Source organism: Pseudophryne corroboree, chromosome 5 (genome assembly GCF_028390025.1).
Source record: "Pseudophryne corroboree isolate aPseCor3 chromosome 5, aPseCor3.hap2, whole genome shotgun sequence".
Taxonomy (NCBI): Eukaryota; Metazoa; Chordata; class Amphibia; order Anura; family Myobatrachidae; genus Pseudophryne; species Pseudophryne corroboree.
This window is the reverse complement of record NC_086448.1, coordinates 837,948,355-837,962,771: the sequence shown is the minus strand read 5'-3', so window position 1 is coordinate 837,962,771 and position 14,417 is coordinate 837,948,355.

Below are 14,417 nucleotides of genomic sequence, written 5' to 3'. Positions count from 1 at the left end.
TTTCTGGGCACAGGACATGAGTGCAGGAGGGAGGAGGTGCTGCTGCAGCTCTATAGGCTGCATAGGAGCATTTATAAGGGCGTGCTTTGGGCTGCAGGGTATTAAAGCTGACGTATGATTCACGCTGTGTATGTGAATGTTCTGTGCGAGCCGGGGAGGGGCGGGTGGAACCAGGAATGTAGACACACACATGGGAGTAGAGGGAGACTGCCGTCACCCTAGGGCTTCTCACCCCATCGACCACCCACAGGGCTGTAGCACTTAGCTCTTCTTCTGAGAATAAACCAAAGATCAATTTCTCACACGCGTATCTAAAAGTCCCATAGTCTGAAATGCAACATTTATTCATTAACTGTTATTCTATAGCACACACATATGCCGCAGCGCTGTACAGAGAATATTTAGTCACTCAACGCCAGTCTCTGCCCCAGTGGAGCTAATGGGGGTCATTCTGAGTTGAACGCACGCTGCCGTTTTTCGCAGCACAGCGAACAGGTTACTACTGCGCATGCATATGCACCGCAATGCAATGCGCAGGCGCGTTGTACGGGTACAAAGCGGATCGTTGTTGGGCGATGGATTTAACGAAGAATCCATTCGCACAGCCGATCACAAGGAGATTGACAGGATGAAGGCATTTGTGGGTGTCAACTGACCATTTTCTGGGAGTGGTTGGGGAAACGCAGGCGTGTCCAGGCGTTTGCAGGGCGGGTGTCTGACGTCAATTCCGGGACCGAACAGGCTGAAGTGATCGCAACGGCTGAGTAAGTTCTGAGCTACTCAGAAACTGCAAAAAAAAATAATTCATCCCGCTCGGCTGCACATGCGTTCGCACACTTGCAAAGCGAAAATACACTCCCCCGTGGGCGGCGACTATGCGTTTGCACGTCTGCTAAAAGTAGCGAGCGAGCGATCAACTCGGAATGACCCCCAATATTGGGCCTCATTCATGTTTGTACACTCATGCTTCAGCGGCTTCACAACTGCTGATATTAGTAAATGAAGCTGCCGCCTAGGAAGACGAAGAGACGCCGACAGCGGCACCTTGCAATTGCAGCACGTGCGCAGCCTCACGTGAACATTGAACGAGCAGGAGGCACTGTAGAACAGGGGGCGGAGCCACAATGATGCGATCGTGCTGCTGCTCCGCCAGACAGCCCACCTGTGTGCCAGCCACGCCCCCTATGCGCCGGCTGGGAGGGGACAGCCAAGTGGGTAAGTATGATGCAGAGGCGGTAGTACTGCCAACAGTGGGATCCGGTCTGAAGATCGACAGTGTCTAGGTCGACAATGTTTAGGTCGACCACTATAGGTCGACAGTCACTAGGTCAACATGGATGGAAGGTCGACAGGGTTTCTAGGTCGACATGTGCTAGGTCGACAGGTCTAAAGGTCGACATGAGTTTTAAAAAAAAAATGTATTTTTTTTGAATTTTTCCATACTTAACGATCCACGTGGACTACGATTGGAACGGTAAAGTGTGCCGAGCGAAGCATGGCGAGCGAAGCGAGCCATGCGAGGGGACGCGGTGCACTAATTTGGGATCCCGGTCACTCTATGAAGAAAACGACACCAAAAAAAAAAAATCCTCATGTCGACCTTTAGACCTGTCGACCTAGCACATGTCGACCTAGAAACCCTGTCGACCTTCCATCCATGTCGACCTAGTGACTGTCGACCTATAGTGGTCGACCTAAACATTGTCGACCTAGACACTGTCGATTTGATGAACCACACCCGCCAACAGTAGCCCATTGTTATACTAGGCAAAGAGGGAAAAACTCCGCTGTCAGTGGAAATGGCCCCTAACACCCGTTGCTAAATCTGCCCCAAAGTGAGACGAGGGGGGTAATCTTACTTTTACATTCCATTTTAAGGTCGATGTAAATCGACTGAAATCGAATCAAATCAACATTCTTTTTTCACCGTCCAATTTGTTGCTAAAATCGATTTTTAAAATAAATGTGAAACTTGAATTCGATGTGTGTGGATCTTGACCGCTGGTTTCATGTTGGGTTTTGGATGACTATTTCAAAATCGGACATAAAATTGCTTATAAAATAAAATGAAATAAAATAAAAATCGACAAACACTTCCCGATGTTTTCCTATTGGACAAAACATATCACGTGCAGGAAGCCGCTGCGGTTCCTGTAATTCTGATCTGCGTACATCTCCGATGGAGGGGCGCCTGCATATGCACAGGACCCATTGTCACATACAGTGCCCCCTAAGCCGCAGACTGTCACCGTTTTGGGATGACGCAGGAACCTCTCAATGGAGCCCATAATTCCTACAGCCACCGTGAGTCACATGTTTGGGTCCCTGGCCCGCAGAATGGCAGCTTGAACAGAGACACCAGGGGCGCGCTGTCTGAGTACGGATTCGCAGGCACAATCAGCGAGACGCCCCACACACAGCTGCAACACTGTGCCACCATTCCCATCAGTGCCCACAAACGCTGCATAAAGGTAAGCGCTGTGAGCGGCATCACTATTAGACTGCGGCACAGGTGCAATTTACCAGTAATGAATGTCGGCGGTGCAGTTACAGGCAGCCAATCACAAGTGGTGCCTCAGTGCCAGAGCGTCTTCATCCTCTATTTGCACACGGCATTGTATGGTGTAGGCGCCTGTGTTCCTAACTGTGCAAATACGTCCTACCTGTACTTGTAATACATGTCCCTTGACACAGGAGCTTCCAGTCTTCTTTCCCTGGCTTTTGTCTCCTTGGGGCTTATGTATCACAAATGCAATAAGTTTCTAAAAAAAAAAAAAATTGTCGCTTATCGTGACTTTCATGACTTTTTTAGATTGTTTTTCCGAAGTATGTATAATTTTTTATGGAAAATGTGATTGCGATAAAAGCCCAAAAGTGCGATAATATCGCAAGCTACTTTTCGTTTTCGGTGGTGTTATCGCATTACGAAAAAATGAAATGAAGTGCGCAGGCTGTGTTTCAGGGCAGGAGAAAAGGATCGCTATCTTACTAGGAGACACCATAAGAAAACTATGAAAGCGGAGGGGACTTCCAATAAGACAATTCTATTGGTTATTCAGATGACTGCTACTTATACCTTGTCCACACTGCAATTGCTCGGCCGCACCCGGGAACTGGAAACGGGTCATTCCCGGGTGCCATCCGCCATTGGACCGTTGCAGTGTGAACAGGGTGGCTTCCAGACCCGGTTGCCATCCGGGGGGGCGGGGACTGAGGTGGCATCTGCGGTGTGAGCGGTGAGATAATCTCCAGCGCAGCCTCTCCCTATACTCCATATACGAATGGACCCGGGTAACTCATTCACACTGCCCCTGACCCGGTAATAACCCTTCTTTATTCCCAGGTTGAATTACCGTCACAGGAGCCCCGGGAATTCAGCAGTGACCCATTCACACTGCACACCGACCCATGTCGACCTGGCAAAATACCGTGTCGATACCGGGTTTTTTTGTGCGGTGTGAACGGGGTATAAGATGAAATTCCTCTGACCTTTAGTAGTGTCTGCTACTTACTTCCAACAAAACTATTGAGTCTCACAAACAAAAAATTAATATATATATATATATATATATATATACAGTGGTCGAAGTGGGGCGGTATACAGCGGTATGGTATACCGCCTCTTCTTCCACTGACCCGGAAATGAGGAAATGAAAGTGCAGCAGGAGGCAAGGGAAGTGGCCATCCTGCTGCACATGTTGCTCCCGTCCCTGCGCAGCGGGCGGCGGATGTGTAAAGCGCTGTACTAGCTCACAGCCGCTCACTGTCGCTCACTGCCACCAGCCGCTCTCCGCGCCGCCCACCGCTCACCGCCGCCAGCCACCCACCGCTCACCCGCAACAAATTAGTCAGGTAATGTTCCCCTGCTGTCACTCTCTCTCCCTGTCGTTACTGTCCCTACTGTCACTCTCTCTCTCCCTGCTGTCACTGTCATCACTCTCTCTCCTTGCTGTCACTGTCGTCACTCTCTCTCCCTGTTGTCACTCTCTCCCTGTCGTCACTCTGGCTGTCCCTGCTGTCACTCTGGCTGTCCCTGTCGTCACTCTGGCTGTCCCTGCTGTCACTCTGGCTGTCCCTGCTGTCACTCTGGCTGTCCCTGCTGTCACTCTGGCTGTCCCTGCTGTCATAATGTCAGCTCATTCAGTGTGCTATAATGTGAATTTCGGCTCGTACCATGTTCTATAAGGTGAAAGGGGCACCAGTACTAGATAGTATAAGGGGTTCTACTACACTGGACATGCCCCCTTTTGGGTGACCACGCCCTGTTTGGGGGTGACCACGCCCCCTTTTCTGGTGCACACGGTCCTTTGGCGCGCACATAATTACGTTATTGACTTTTACATACCCCCACTTCAAAATTTCCGCTTCGACCACTATATATATATAATCATATACTTTTAGTAAAAAAACACATTGTAAAAGCTGGCGAAAAATAGTTATGAAAAGTTTCAGACAATTTACACAAAAAACAATGTTACAGATGGAGCCACGCTAATCGTGGCTCTGTCTGTGCCTGGGTGGGCACGCCCATCGCATCGTACAGGCCGCGGGCGCGTCCGTAAAGCGCACTCGCCCCATTCACTATGATGGGAGCGGCTGTGTGCACTCCCGTAGCGGGGCTAGGTGCAGAATCGCCTAGTCCCGCCGGGAGTGCACGTCTGCGATGGAAGGTTCCCATTCATTTTCAATAGAAGTTGGAAAAGTTCGGAAAAAAATCCCGTACACTATAATTTAGCAAAAAAAAAACCCATAAATAACATTGAAAAAGTTACAAACATTCAGACGATACTTAAAAAATACAAAAAGTCTAGAAAAGTGAAATGTATCTCTTTTTAATGCAAATAGCTGTTGATACATCAGGCCCCATTATCACCGGCTTTCTGTGTGACGCCAGCAGCAGGTCCCTGTGTCATCAGAAAGCGGAGCAGAGAGACTGCAGCAGATCCCTGAGCGAGTGGAGATGTGACTGCTGTGCGGGGCTCTGCTAGAGACACAGTGGGCACACAATCAGTCATCCTACATAGGAGAACATTTCTTTCCTCGAATACACAGCCCTAGACATCTCACTGACCTCATTCCGCCAGCACGCTTCCCTCGTAGACACGCCAGATTCAGCCTCGCACATCATGGGGTCCATCTCCCAAACTGATGTCCCCTAAAATCCGGGAGAGGAAGGAGGGTCCTGCATAGCTACAGCTGCAGAGCTACATCTCTCAGACCTACATGCTACGGCACAGAACACACATTTGTCTCTGCCCGATGTCAGGATTGTGTGATTCACATTGTGGGGCGTCCTCACTGTCATCACAGCATTCCAATTAAAGGCTTTGTAGTGGTAATTGTGCTCATAGTGCACATTGCACGTGTAACCCTTCCAGCTAGTGCTCTGACAGGCAGCCAGGCCTGGGAGCAGCGTTGTGGGGGCTGAGGTGGATTGTAAGGGGCAAGACCCACTGGGAGTGACCGCATTTGTGTAACACAGGCTATTTTCTTCAAGAAAACTTTTATTTACTTATATTAATGAGTAATATCTATAGACAGATAACATTCTGTCAGTACAAGTTCTGGTCTAATGTATCAAAATGATTTCCCAAGTGAGTAACAGGCGTCAGCACCGGTTTATAAGAGACGCGGGTCACTAGTAACAGGCTATTTTCTTCAAGAAAACTTTTATTTACTTATATTAATGAGTAATATCTATAGACAGATAACATTCTGTCAGTACAAGTTCTGGTCTAATGTAACAAAATGATTTCCCAAGTGAGTAACAGGCGTCAGCACCGGTTTATAAGAGACGCGGGTCACTAGTAACAGGCGTCAGCACCGGTTTATAAGAGACACGGGTCATTAGCAACAGGCGTCAGCACCGGTTTATAAGAGACGCGGGTCACTAGTAATAGGCGTCAGCACCGGTTTATAAGAGACGTGGGTCACTAGTAACAGGCGTCAGCACCGGTTTATAAGAGACGCGGGTCACTAGCAACAGGCGTCAGCACCGGTTTATAAGAGACACGGGTCATTAGCAACAGGCGTCAGCACCGGTTTATAAGAGACGCGGGTCACTAGTAATAGGCGTCAGCACCGGTTTATAAGAGACGCGGGTCACTAGTAACAGGCGTCAGCAACTGTTTATAAGAGAAGCGGGTCATTAGTAGCAGACGTCAGCACCGGTTTATAAGAGACGCGGGTCACTAGTAACAGGCGTCAGCACCGGTTTATAAGAGACGCGGGTCACTAGTAACAGGCGTCAGCAACGGTTTATAAGAGACGTGGGTCACTAGTAACAGGCGTCAGCAACGGTTTATAAGAGACGCGGGTCACTAGTAACAGGCGTCAGCAACTGTTTATAAGAGACGCGGGTCACTAGTAGCAGGCGTCAGCACCGGTTTATAAGAGACGCGGGTCACTAGTAACAGGCGTCAGCACCGGTTTATAAGAGACGTGGGTCACTAGTAACAGGCGTCAGCAACGGTTTATAAGAGAAGCGGGTCACTAGTAACAGGCGTCAGCAACGGTTTATAAGAGACGCGGGTCACTAGTAACAGGCGTCAGCAACGGTTTATTAGAGACGCGGGTCACTAGTAACAGGCGTCAGCACCGGTTTATAAGAGACGCGGGTCACTAGTAACAGACGTCAGCACCGGTTTATAAGAGATGCGGGTCACTAGTAACAGGCGTCAGCACTGGTTTATAAGAGACGCGGGTCACTAGTAACAGGCGTCAGCAACGGTTTATAAGAGATGCGGGTCATTAGCAACAGGCGTCAGCACCGGTTTATAAGAGACGCGGGTCACTAGTAATAGGCGTCAGCACCGGTTTATAAGAGACGCGGGTCACTAGTAACAGGCGTCAGCAACTGTTTATAAGAGAAGCGGGTCACTAGTAGCAGGCGTCAGCACCGGTTTATAAGAGACGCGGGTCACTAGTAACAGGCGTCAGCACCGGTTTATAAGAGACGCGGGTCACTAGTAACAGGAATCAGCAACGGTTTATAAGAGACGTGGGTCACTAGTAACAGGCGTCAGCAACGGTTTATAAGAGACGCGGGTCACTAGTAACAGGCGTCAGCAACGGTTTATTAGAGACGCGGGTCACTAGTAACAGGCGTCAGCGCAGGTTTATAAGAGAAGCGGGTCACTAGTAACAGACGTCAGCACCGGTTTATAAGAGACGCGGATCACTAGTAACAGGCGTCAGCACCGGTTTATAAGAGACGCGGGTCACTAGTAACAGGCGTCAGCAACGGTTTATAAGAGACGCGGGTTACTAGTAGCAGGCGTCAGCACCGGTTTATAAGAGACGCGGGTCACTAGTAACAGGCGTCAGCAACTGTTTATAAGAGAAGCGGGTCACTAGTAGCAGGCGTCAGCACCGGTTTATAAGAGACGCAGGTCACTAGTAACAGGCGTCAGCACCCGTTTATAAGAGACGCGGGTCACTAGTAACAGGCGTCAGCACCGGTTTATAAGAGACGCGGGTCACTAGTAACAGGCATCAGCAACGGTTTATAAGAGACGTGGGTCACTAGTAACAGGCGTCAGCAACGGTTTATAAGAGACGCGGGTCACTAGTAACAGGTGTCAGCAACGGTTTATTAGAGACGCGGGTCACTAGTAACAGGCGTCATCGCAGGTTTATAAGAGACGCGGGTCACTAGTAACAGACGTCAGCACCGGTTTATAAGAGACGCGGATCACTAGTAACAGGCGTCAGCACCGGTTTATAAGAGACGCGGGTCACTAGTAACAGGCGTCAGCAACGGTTTATAAGAGACGCGGGTTACTAGTAGCAGGCGTCAGCACCGGTTTATAAGAGACGAGGGTCACTAGTAAGAGGCGTCAGCACCGGTTTATAAGAGATGCGGGTCACTAGTAGCAGGCGTCAGCAACGGTTTATAAGAGACGCGGGTCACTAGTAACAGGCGTCAGCAACGGTTTATAAGAGACGCGGGTCACTAGTAACAGGCGTCAGCACCGGTTTATAAGAGACGCGGGTCACTAGTAACAGGCTATTTTCTTCAAGAAAACTTTTATTTACTTATATTAATGAGTAATATCTATAGACAGATAACATTCTGTCAGTACAAGTTCTGGTCTAATGTAACAAAATGATTTCCCAAGTGAGTAACAGGCGTCAGCAACGGTTTATAAGAGACGCGGGTCACTAGTAACAGGCGTCAGCACCGTTTAATAAGAGACGCGGGTCACTAGTAACAGGCGTCAGCAACTGTTTATAAGAGATGCGGGTCACTAGTAGCAGGCGTCAGCACCGGTTTATAAGAGACGCGGGTCACTAGTAACAGGCGTCAGCAACGGTTTATAAGAGACGCAGGTCACTAGTAACAGGCGTCAGCAACGGTTTATAAGAGACGCGGGTCACTAGTAACAGGCGTCAGCAACGGTTTATAAGAGACGCGGGTCACTAGTAACAGGCGTCAGCAACGGTTTATAAGAGACGCGGGTCACTAGTTACAGGCGTCAGCACCGGTTTATAAGAGACGCGGGTCACTAGTAACAGGCTATTTTCTTCAAGAAAACTTTTATTTACTTATATTAATGAGTAATATCTATAGACAGATAACATTCTGTCAGTGCAAGTTCTGGTCTAATGTAACAAAATTATTTCCCAAGTGAGTAACAGGCGTCAGCAACGGTTTATGAGACGCGGGTCACTAGTAACAGGCGTCAGCACCGGTTTATGAGAGACGCGGGTCACTAGTAACAGGCGTCAGCAACTGTTTATAAGAGATGCGGGTCACTAGTAGCAGGCGTCAGCACCGGTTTATAAGAGACGCGGGTCACTAGTAACAGGCGTCAGCACCGGTTTATAAGAGACGCAGGTCACTAGTAACAGGCGTCAGCAACGGTTTATAAGAGACGCGGGTCACTAGTAACAGGCGTCAGCAACGGTTTATAAGAGACGCGGGTCACTAGTAACAGGCGTCAGCACCGGTTTATAAGAGACGCAGGTCACTAGTAACAGGCGTCAGCAACGGTTTATAAAAGACGCGGGTCACTAGTAACAGGCGTCAGCAACGGCTTATAAGAGACGCGGGTCACTAGTAACAGGCGTCAGCGCCGGTTTATAAGAGACGCGGGTCACTAGTAACAGACGTCAGCACCGGTATATAAGAGACGCGGATTACTAGTAACAGGCGTCAGCAACGGTTTATAAGAGACGCGGGTCACAAGTAACAGGCGTCAGCAACGGTTTATAAGAGACGCTGGTCACTAGTAACAGGCGTCAGCAACGGTTTATAAGAGACGCGGGTCACTAGTAACAGGCGTCAGCACCGGTTTATAAGAGATGTGGGTCACTAGTAACAGATGTCAGCACCGGTTTATAAGAGACGCGGATCACTAGTAACAGGCGTCAGCAACGGTTTATAAGAGACGCGGGTCACTAGTAACAGGCGTCAGCAACGGTTTATAAGAGACGCGGGTTACTAGTAGCAGGCGTCAGCACCGATTTATAAGAGACGCGGGACACTAGTAACAGGCGTCAGCACCGGTTTATAAGAGACGGGGGTCACTAGTAGCAGGCGTCCGCACCGGTTTATAAGAGACGCGGGTCACTAGTAACAGGCGTCAGCACCGGTTTATACGAGACGCGGGTCACTAGTAACAGGCGTCAGCACCGGTTTTTAAGAGACGCGAGGGCACTAGTAACAGGCGTCAGCACCGGTTTAGAAGAGACGCGGGTCACTAGTAACAGGCGTCAGCACCGGTTTATAAGAGACGCGGATTACTAGTAACAGGCGTCAGCAACGGTTTATAAGAGACGCGGGTCACTAGTAACAGGCGTCAGCAACGGTTTATAAGAGACGCGGGACACAAGTAACAGGCGTCAGCACCGGTTTATAAGAGACGGGGGTCACTAGTAGCAGGCGTCCGCACCGGTTTATAAGAGACGCGGGTCACTAGTAACAGGCGTCAGCACCGGTTTATACGAGACGCGGGTCACTAGTAACAGGCGTCAGCAACGGTTTATAAGAGACGCTGGTCACTAGTAACAGGCGTCAGCAACGGTTTATAAGAGACGCGGGTCACTAGTAACAGGCGTCAGCACCGGTTTATAAGAGATGTGGGTCACTAGTAACAGATGTCGGCACCGGTTTATAAGAGACGCGGATCACTAGTAACAGGCGTCAGCAACGGTTTATAAGAGACGCGGGTCACTAGTAACAGGCGTCAGCAACGGTTTATAAGAGACGCGAGTTACTAGTAGCAGGCGTCAGCACCGGTTTATAAGAGACGCGGGACACTAGTAACAGGCGTCAGCACCGGTTTATAAGAGACGGGGGTCACTAGTAGCTGGCGTCCGCACCGGTTTATAAGAGACGCGGGTCACTAGTAACAGGCGTCAGCACCGGTTTATACGAGACGCGGGTCACTAGTAACAGGCGTCAGCACCGGTTTTTAAGAGACGCGAGGGCACTAGTAACAGGCGTCAGCACCGGTTTATAAGAGACGCGGGTCACTAGTAACAGGCGTCAGCACCGGTTTATAAGAGACGCGGGTCACTAGTAACAGGCATCAGCAACGGTTTATAAGAGACGTGGGTCACTAGTAACAGGCGTCAGCAACGGTTTATAAGAGACGCGGGTCACTAGTAACAGGCGTCAGCACCCGTTTATAAGAGACGCGGGTCACTAGTAACAGGCGTCAGCACCGGTTTATAAGAGACGCGGGTCACTAGTAACAGGCATCAGCAACGGTTTATAAGAGACGTGGGTCACTAGTAACAGGCGTCAGCAACGGTTTATAAGAGACGCGGGTCACTAGTAACAGGCGTCAGCAACGGTTTATTAGAGACGCGGGTCACTAGTAACAGGCGTCAGCGCAGGTTTATAAGAGACGCGGGTCACTAGTAACAGACGTCAGCACCGGTTTATAAGAGACGCGGATCACTAGTAACAGGCGTCAGCACCGGTTTATAAGAGACGCGGGTCACTAGTAACAGGCGTCAGCACCGGTTTATAAGAGACGCGGGTCACTAGTAACAGGCGTCAGCACCGGTTTATAAGAGACGCAGGTCACTAGTAACAGGCGTCAGCAACGGTTTATAAGAGGCGCGGGTCACTAGTAACAGGCGTCAGCAACGGTTTATAAGAGACGCGGGTCACTAGTAACAGGCGTCAGCACCGGTTTATAAGAGACGCGGGTCACTAGTAACAGGCATCAGCAACGGTTTATAAGAGACGTGGGTCACTAGTAACAGGCGTCAGCAACGGTTTATAAGAGACGCGGGTCACTAGTAACAGGCGTCAGCACCCGTTTATAAGAGACGCGGGTCACTAGTAACAGGCGTCAGCACCGGTTTATAAGAGACGCGGGTCACTAGTAACAGGCATCAGCAACGGTTTATAAGAGACGTGGGTCACTAGTAACAGGCGTCAGCAACGGTTTATAAGAGACGCGGGTCACTAGTAACAGGCGTCAGCAACGGTTTATTAGAGACGCGGGTCACTAGTAACAGGCGTCAGCGCAGGTTTATAAGAGACGCGGGTCACTAGTAACAGACGTCAGCACCGGTTTATAAGAGACGCGGATCACTAGTAACAGGCGTCAGCACCGGTTTATAAGAGACGCGGGTCACTAGTAACAGGCGTCAGCACCGGTTTATAAGAGACGCGGGTCACTAGTAACAGGCGTCAGCACCGGTTTATAAGAGACGCAGGTCACTAGTAACAGGCGTCAGCAACGGTTTATAAGAGGCGCGGGTCACTAGTAACAGGCGTCAGCAACGGTTTATAAGAGACGCGGGTCACTAGTAACAGGCGTCAGCAACGGTTTATAAGAGACGCGGGTCACTAGTAACAGGCGTCAGCACCGGTTTATAAGAGACGCGGGTCACTAGTAACAGGCTATTTTCTTCAAGAAAACTTTTATTTACTTATATTAATGAGTAATATCTATAGACAGATAACATTCTGTCAGTGCAAGTTCTGGTCTAATGTAACAAAATTATTTCCCAAGTGAGTAACAGGCGTCAGCAACGGTTTATGAGACGCGGGTCACTAGTAACAGGCGTCAGCACCGGTTTATGAGAGACGCGGGTCACTAGTAACAGGCGTCAGCAACTGTTTATAAGAGATGCGGGTCACTAGTAGCAGGCGTCAGCACCGGTTTAAAAGAGACGCGGGTCACTAGTAACAGGCGTCAGCACCGGTTTATAAGAGACGCGGGTCACTAGTAACAGGCGTCAGCAACGGTTTATAAGAGACGCGGGTCACTAGTAACAGGCGTCAGCAACGGTTTATAAGAGACGCGGGTCACTAGTAACAGGCGTCAGCAACGGTTTATAAGAGACGCGGGTCACTAGTAACAGGCGTCAGCACCGGTTTATAAGAGACGCAGGTCACTAGTAACAGGCGTCAGCAACGGTTTATAAAAGACGCGGGTCACTAGTAACAGGCGTCAGCAACGGCTTATAAGAGACGCGGTTCACTAGTAACAGGCGTCAGCGCCGGTTTATAAGAGACGCGGGTCACTAGTAACAGACGTCAGCACCGGTATATAAGAGACGCGGATTACTAGTAACAGGCGTCAGCAACGGTTTATAAGAGACGCGGGTCACAAGTAACAGGCGTCAGCAACGGTTTATAAGAGACGCTGGTCACTAGTAACAGGCGTCAGCAACGGTTTATAAGAGACGCGGGTCACTAGTAACAGGCGTCAGCACCGGTTTATAAGAGATGTGGGTCACTAGTAACAGATGTCAGCACCGGTTTATAAGAGACGCGGATCACTAGTAACAGGCGTCGGCAACGGTTTATAAGAGACGCGGGTCACTAGTAACAGGCGTCAGCAACGGTTTATAAGAGACGCGGGTTACTAGTAGCAGGCGTCAGCACCGGTTTATAAGAGACGCGGGACACTAGTAACAGGCGTCAGCACCGGTTTATAAGAGACGGGGGTCACTAGTAGCAGGCGTCCGCACCGGTTTATAAGAGACGCGGGTCACTAGTAACAGGCGTCAGCACCGGTTTTTAAGAGACGCGAGGGCACTAGTAACAGGCGTCAGCACCGGTTTAGAAGAGACGCGGGTCACTAGTAACAGGCGTCAGCACCGGTTTATAAGAGACGCAGATTACTAGTAACAGGCGTCAGCAACGGTTTATAAGAGACGCGGGTCACTAGTAACAGGCGTCAGCAACGGTTTATAAGAGACGCGGGACACAAGTAACAGGCGTCAGCACCGGTTTATAAGAGACGGGGGTCACTAGTAGCAGGCGTCCGCACCGGTTTATAAGAGACGCGGGTCACTAGTAACAGGCGTCAGCACCGGTTTATACGAGACGCGGGTCACTAGTAACAGGCGTCAGCAACGGTTTATAAGAGACGCTGGTCACTAGTAACAGGCGTCAGCAACGGTTTATAAGAGACGCGGGTCACTAGTAACAGGCGTCAGCACCGGTTTATAAGAGAAGTGGGTCACTAGTAACAGATGTCAGCACCGGTTTATAAGAGACGCGGATCACTAGTAACAGGCGTCAGCAACGGTTTATAAGAGACGCGGGTCACTAGTAACAGGCGTCAGCAACGGTTTATAAGAGACGCGGGTTACTAGTAGCAGGCGTCAGCACCGGTTTATAAGAGACGCGGGACACTAGTAACAGGCGTCAGCACCGGTTTATACGAGACGCGGGTCACTAGTAGCAGGCGTCCGCACCGGTTTTTAAGAGACGCAGGTCACTAGTAACAGGCGTCAGCACCGGTTTATACGAGACGCGGGTCACTAGTAACAGGCGTCAGCATCGGTTTTTAAGAGACGCGAGGGCACTAGTAACAGGCGTCAGCACCGGTTTATAAGAGACGCGGGTCACTAGTAACAGGCGTCAGCACCGGTTTATAAGAGACGCGGGTCACTAGTAACAGGCATCAGCAACGGTTTATAAGAGACGTGGGTCACTAGTAACAGGCGTCAGCAACGGTTTATAAGAGACGCGGGTCACTAGTAACAGGCGTCAGCACCCGTTTATAAGAGACGCGGGTCACTAGTAACAGGCGTCAGCACCGGTTTATAAGAGACGCGGGTCACTGGTAACAGGCATCAGCAACGGTTTATAAGAGACGTGGGTCACTAGTAACAGGCGTCAGCAACGGTTTATAAGAGACGCGGGTCACTAGTAACAGGCGTCAGCAACGGTTTATTAGAGACGCGGGTCACTAGTAACAGGCGTCAGCGCAGGTTTATAAGAGACGCGGGTCACTAGTAACAGACGTCAGCACCGGTTTATAAGAGACGCGGATCACTAGTAACAGGCGTCAGCACCGGTTTATAAGAGACGCGGGTCACTAGTAACAGGCGTCAGCACCGGTTTATAAGAGACGCGGGTCACTAGTAACAGGCGTCAGCACCGGTTTATAAGAGACGCAGGTCACTAGTAACAGGCGTCAGCAACGGTTTATAAG